Consider the following 6,000-nt stretch of genomic DNA (forward strand, 5'->3'; position numbering starts at 1 on the left):
CCGCCCCTTGACTTCAAGGGGTAGAGGCCAACCTGCACCACTGCGGAAGGCCAAGAAAACACCAGAGGCCACAGCACCAATTTGCACTACGGCCCCCACAACAGCCACCAGCAACCAAAAGCCAGTGGCAGAAGGCACTGCATCGGCTGCCAGCAGCACAGTGGTTGAGACAGCTGCCACATCAGCCGTGTCGGACGATGAGGCAGATGTTCAGCTGCATGGCGCAACTACCGACACAGGCCCCCTGCATTCACCCCAACTCTCCCCATGCAGCTTGCACAACAGCAGCATGCACGGGCTGTCTCTGGTGATTTGTGGCCCGGAAGTTCCAGCCCCACGCCAACTGTGCATGAGGAACAAAGCATGTTGGCAACACCTCACACATCCACCACAGTTCCAACCAGCCAAGAGGGGATCAGGGCTATTCAGAAGTGCCAGGAGGAGCTGACAGGGCTGTTAACACAGCATATAACAGAATGTGCCCGGGCAAGGGATGACATTAGGGAATGTGCTGCATCCCTGAAAACAGCAATCAAGACCACCTCGAAGGACATTTGTGGCGAATTGGCTGCAGTGCGGCAGGTCCTCTCCGGGATGGTGGCAGCAATGCAGGCCGTGCATCCACCACAGTTGCCCGAACAACGTGGGACATCTTCCAATGCAAGCTCAACCGGGACCAGCCCCGTGTGTAGGTCTGGCCGGAACCTGTGCAGATCGGACAGGGGTGCACCTGGTGCTGGAAGAGGGGGAGGGCTGTAGGTACAGCTAGACATACTGGTGCCATGTGGACTAATGCTGCACGCTACTGCACACCATGTGCGGGGAAGTCAAGGGGGAGGGGGAGAGGGGAGAGGGTGTGTGGGGGAGTTGAGGGGGGAGGGAGGAGAGGGTGTGTGTGGGAGTTGCGAGGGGAGGGGGGAGAAGGTGTGTGGGGGAGTTGAGGAGGGAGGGGGGAGAGCATGTGTGGGGGAGTTGAGGGGGCAGGGGGAGAGGGTGTGTGGGGTGGAGGGCTTGTGCACTTTGTTATATTTCTTTAATACACATGTTGGCAAATCATAATTCACATTTGCGGACATGCTTATTGTGTACGTGTGCTTTATTGGTGAACAGTCTACAGTGTCCATGTCCCTGACACACCCAGTGCCCTGAGTGCCACCTCCATGTCACACTCCCCGTCCATGTGTGCTAGAAACATTGGCTGATCAGAGTCTGACGCATGGCACGTCCCTCCCTGAAGTGCAGCCCCATCTCCACCCTCCTCATCCTCATCGTCAGGTGGTTGCAGTTCAGCGTCAGGGGGCAGAGGCACATTCCGTCTGATGCACATATTGTGTAGCATGACTCATGCCATGACAATCTTGGCCACCTTCTCATGGCCGTACAGGAGTGCCCCCCCAGACCTGCTGAGGCAGCGAAACCGTGCCTTCAAGAGGCCAAATGTCTGCTCAATCACCACACGGGTACGTGTATGTGCACGATTGTAGCCCTCCCCGTGCCTGTTCTGTGGGTTTCCGGACTGGGGTAAGGAGCCACCTCTTCAAGGGATAGCCTGCATCATCTGCATGTGGGCAACAATGTATATGTGTAAGTCATCACATCATATGGGACCTGTATCAATGACACCATAGCATGCATTGATTTCCTGATTGCAACCACATTCCCATGCATGAATGGAGACACACGATGTGACTGCTATGTGTGTATTCCTCTTATGGACAGGTGTGCGTGCCATCGTCTAGTGGGCTCAGGGGGGTCCTGTTCCTTGTGATCGCTCATGCACTGTGTTAGTCCATGCCGGTTGTTTCCATGATCTGGCTGATGTGCAGTCATTTGTATGCTTTCAACCTGTCACTGTTGATGTCAGCCTCATGATGATCTCACTATGCACAACAAATGGTGACAGGCAGTTTTGTTGGACCTCTGTGTCAGTGTAGTGGTGTATTGATGTATTTGGCCCTCATGTGACTCCTTTGTACGCAGTAATGGAGGACTGTCCTTTCTGTTGATGGTATTTGGTGCTGTGTATTGGCCATACTAATTGCTTGCAGCTTCATTGTGTTGCGGGGGATATGGTCTGATTGAGGACAGTGCACATGTAGATGGCTATGGAATGGTTGTGACACTGCATCTTACATCTTGCATTATGTGATCAGGTGTCAGGTCCAGTCTGGCCAGCTTTGGGGCATGAGCATGCTTCATTCTCTCAGGCACTCGCAGCCAGGTGAAGTATGCATCTCTCCCCGCCCCCATCTCAGCCAGGTGAAGTATGCATCTCTCCCCCCCGCCATCTCAGCCAGGTGAAGTATGCATCTCTCCCCCCCCATCTTAGCCAGGTGAAGTATGCATCTCCCCCCCATCTCAGCCAGGTGAAGTATGCATCTCTCCCCGCCCCCATCTCAGCCAGGTGAAGTATGCATCTCTCCCCCCCATCTCAGCCATGTGAAGTATGCATCTCCCCCTCCCATCTTAGCCAGGTGAAGTATGCATCTCTCCCCCCATCTCAGCCAGGTGAAGTATGCATCTCTCCCCCCCCATCTCAGCCAGGTGAAGTATGCATCTCCCCACCCCATCTCAGCCAGGTGAAGTATGCATCTCCCCCCCCATCTCAGCCAGGTGAAGTATGCATCTCCCCCCATCTCAGCCAGGTGAAGTATGCATCTCCCCCCCCCATCTCAGCCAGGTGAAGTATGCATCTCTCCCCCACCCCCATCTCAGCCAGGTGAAGTATGCATATCTCCCCCCTCCATCTCAGCCAGGTGAAATATGCACCCCCCCCTCATCTCAGCCAGGTGAAGTAGGCATCTCTCCGCCATCTCTGCCAGGTGAAGTATGCACCCCCCCATCTCAGCCAGCTGAAGTATGCATCTCCCTCTCCCATCTCAGCCAGGTGAAGTATGCATCTCCCCCCATCTCATCCAGGTGAAGTATGCATCTCCCCCCTCATCTCAGCCAGGTGAAGTATGCATCTCTCCCCCCACCCCATCTCAGCCAGGTGAAGTATGCATATCTCCCCCCTCCATCTCAGCCAGGTGAAATATGCACCCCCCCCCATCTCAGCCAGGTGAAGTATGCATCTCTCCGCCATCTCTGCCAGGTGAAGTATGCACCCCCCCCCCCCCATCTCAGGCAGGTGAAGTATGCATCTCTCCCCCCATCTCAGCCAGCTGAAGTATGCATCTCTCCCCCCATCTTAGCCAGGTGAAGTATGCATCTCCCCCCCATCTCAGCCAGGTGAAGTATGCATCTCCCCCCCCATCTCAGCCATGTGAAGTATGCATCTCTCCCCCCATCTGAGCCAGGTGAAGTATGCATCCCCCACCCCATCTCAGCCAGGTGAAGTATGCATCCCCCCCCCCCGATCTCATCCAGGTGAAATATGCATCTCTCACCCCCCCATCTTAGCCAGGTGAAGTATGCATCTCCCCCCCCCAACTCAGCCAGGTGAAGTATGCATCTCTCCCCCCCATCTCAGTTAGGTGATGTATGCATCTCTCCCCCCCATCTCAGCCAGGTGAAGTATGCATCTCCCCCCATCTCAGCCAGGTGAAGTATGCATCTCTCCCCCCCATCTCAGCCAGGTGAAGTATGCATCTCCCCCCATCTCAGCCATGTGAAGTATGCATCTCTCCCCCCATCTCAGCCAGGTGAAGTATGCATCTCCCCCAATCTCAGCCATGTGAAGTATGCATCTCTCCCCCCATCTCAGCCAGGTGAAGTATGCATCTCCCCCCCCCCATCTCAGCCAGGTGAAGTCTGCATCTCTCCCCCCATCTCAGCCAGGTGAAGTATGCATCTCCCCCCCCTCCCATCTCAGCCAGGTGAAGTATGCATCTCTCCCCCCATCTCAGCCAGGTGAAGTATGCATCTCCCCCCCATCTCAGCCAGGTGAAGTATGCATCTCCCCCATCTCAGCCAGGTGAAGTATGCATCTCCCCCCCCCATCTCAGCCAGGTGAAGTATGCATCTCTCCCCCCCATCTCAGCCAGGTGAAGTATGCATCTCCCCCCCCATCTCAGCCAGGTGAAGTATGCATCTCTCCCCCCCATCTCAGCCAGGTGAAGTATGCATCTCCCCCCCATCTCAGCCAGGTGAAGTATGCATCCCCCCCATCTCAGCCAGGTGAAGTATGCATCTCTCCCCCCCATCTCAGCCAGGTGAAATATGCATCTCTCCCCCCCATCTCAGCCAGGTGAAGTATGCATCTCCCCCCCATCGCAGCCAGGTGAAGTATGCATCCCCCCCATCTCAGCCAGGTGAAGTATGCATCTCCACCCCATCTCAGCCAGGTGAAGTATGCATCTCTCCCCCCATCTCAGCCAGGTGAAGTATGCATCTCTCCCCCATCTCAGCCAGGTGAAGTATGCATCCCCCCCCATCTCAGCCAGGTGAAGTATGCATCTCCCCCCATCTCAGCCAGGTGAAGTATGCATCTCCCCCCCCATCTCAGCCAGGTGAAGTATGCATCTCTCCCCCATCTCAGCCAGGTGAAGTATGCATCTCCCCCCCCATCTCAGCCAGGTGAAGTATGCATCTCTCCCCCCACATCTTAGCCAGGTGAAGTATGCATCTCTCCCCCCATCTCAGCCAGGTGAAGTATTCATCTCTCCCCGCCAACATCTCAGCCAGGTGAAGTATGCATCTCTCCCCCCCCATCTCAGCCAGGTAAAGTATTTATCTCTCCCCCCATCTAAGCCAGGTGAAGTATGCATCTCCCCCCCATCTCAGCCAGGTGAAGTATGCATCTCTCCCCGCCCCCATCTCAGCCAGGTGAAATATGCATCTCTCCCCCCATCTCAGCCAGGTGAAGTATGCATCTCTCCCCTCCATCTTAGCGAGGTGAAGTATGCATCTCTCCCCCCATCTCAGCCAGGTGAAGTATGCATCTCCCCCCTCCCCCCATCTCAGCCAGGTGAAGTATGCATCTCCCCCCCTCCATCTCAGCCAGGTGAAGTATGCATCTCCCCCCCATCTCAGCCAGGTGAAGTATTCAACTCTCCCCCCATCTCAGCCAGGTGAAGTATTCATCTCTCCCCGCCCCATCTCAGCCAGGTGAAGTATGCATCTCCCCCCCCCCCCATCTCAGCCAGGTAAAGTATGCATCTCTCCCCCCCATCTTAGCCAGGTGAAGTATGCAACTCCCCCCCATCTCAGCCAAGTGAAGTATGCATCTCTCCCCGCCCCCATCTCAGCCAGGTGAAGTATGCATCTCTCCCCCCCATCTCAGCCAGGTGAAGTATGCATCTCCCCCCTCCATCATAGCCAGGTGAAGTATGCATCTCTCCCCCATCTCAGCCAGGTGAAGTATGCATCTCCCCCCTCCCCCCATCTCAGCCAGGTGAAGTATGCATCCCCCCCCCATCTCAGCCAGGTGAAATATGCATCTCCCCCATCTCAGCCAGGTGAAGTATGCATCTCCCCCCATCTCAGCCAGGTGAAGTATGCATCTCCCCCCATCTCAGCCATGTGAAGTATGCATCTCTCCCCCCATCTCAGCCAGGTGAAGTATGCATCTCCCCCAATCTCAGCCATGTGAAGTATGCATCTCTCCCCCCATCTCAGCCAGGTGAAGTATGCATCTCTCCCCCCCATCTTAGCCAGGTGAAGTATGCATCTCCCCCCATCTCAGCCAGGTGAAGTATGCATCTCTCCCCGCCCCCATCTCAGCCAGGTGAAGTATGCATCTCTCCCCCCCATCTCAGCCAGGTGAAGTATGCATCTCCCCCCTCCATCATAGCCAGGTGAAGTATGCATCTCTCCCCCATCTCAGCCAGGTGAAGTATGCATCTCCCCCCTCCCCCCCATCTCAGCCAGGTGAAGTATGCATCTCCCCCCCTCTCGGCCAGGTGAAGTATGCATCTCCCCCCATCTCAGCCAGGTGAAGTATGCATCTCTCCCCCCATCTCAGCCAGGTGAAGTATGCATCTCTCCCCCCATCTCAGCCAGGTGAAGTATGCATCTCCCCCCATCTCAGCCAGGTGAAGTATGCATCTCTCCCCCCAT

This window comes from Ambystoma mexicanum, chromosome 5p (genome assembly GCF_040938575.1).
Source record: "Ambystoma mexicanum isolate Mex_15411 chromosome 5p, UKY_AmexF1_1, whole genome shotgun sequence".
Lineage (NCBI taxonomy): Eukaryota > Metazoa > Chordata > Amphibia > Caudata > Ambystomatidae > Ambystoma > Ambystoma mexicanum.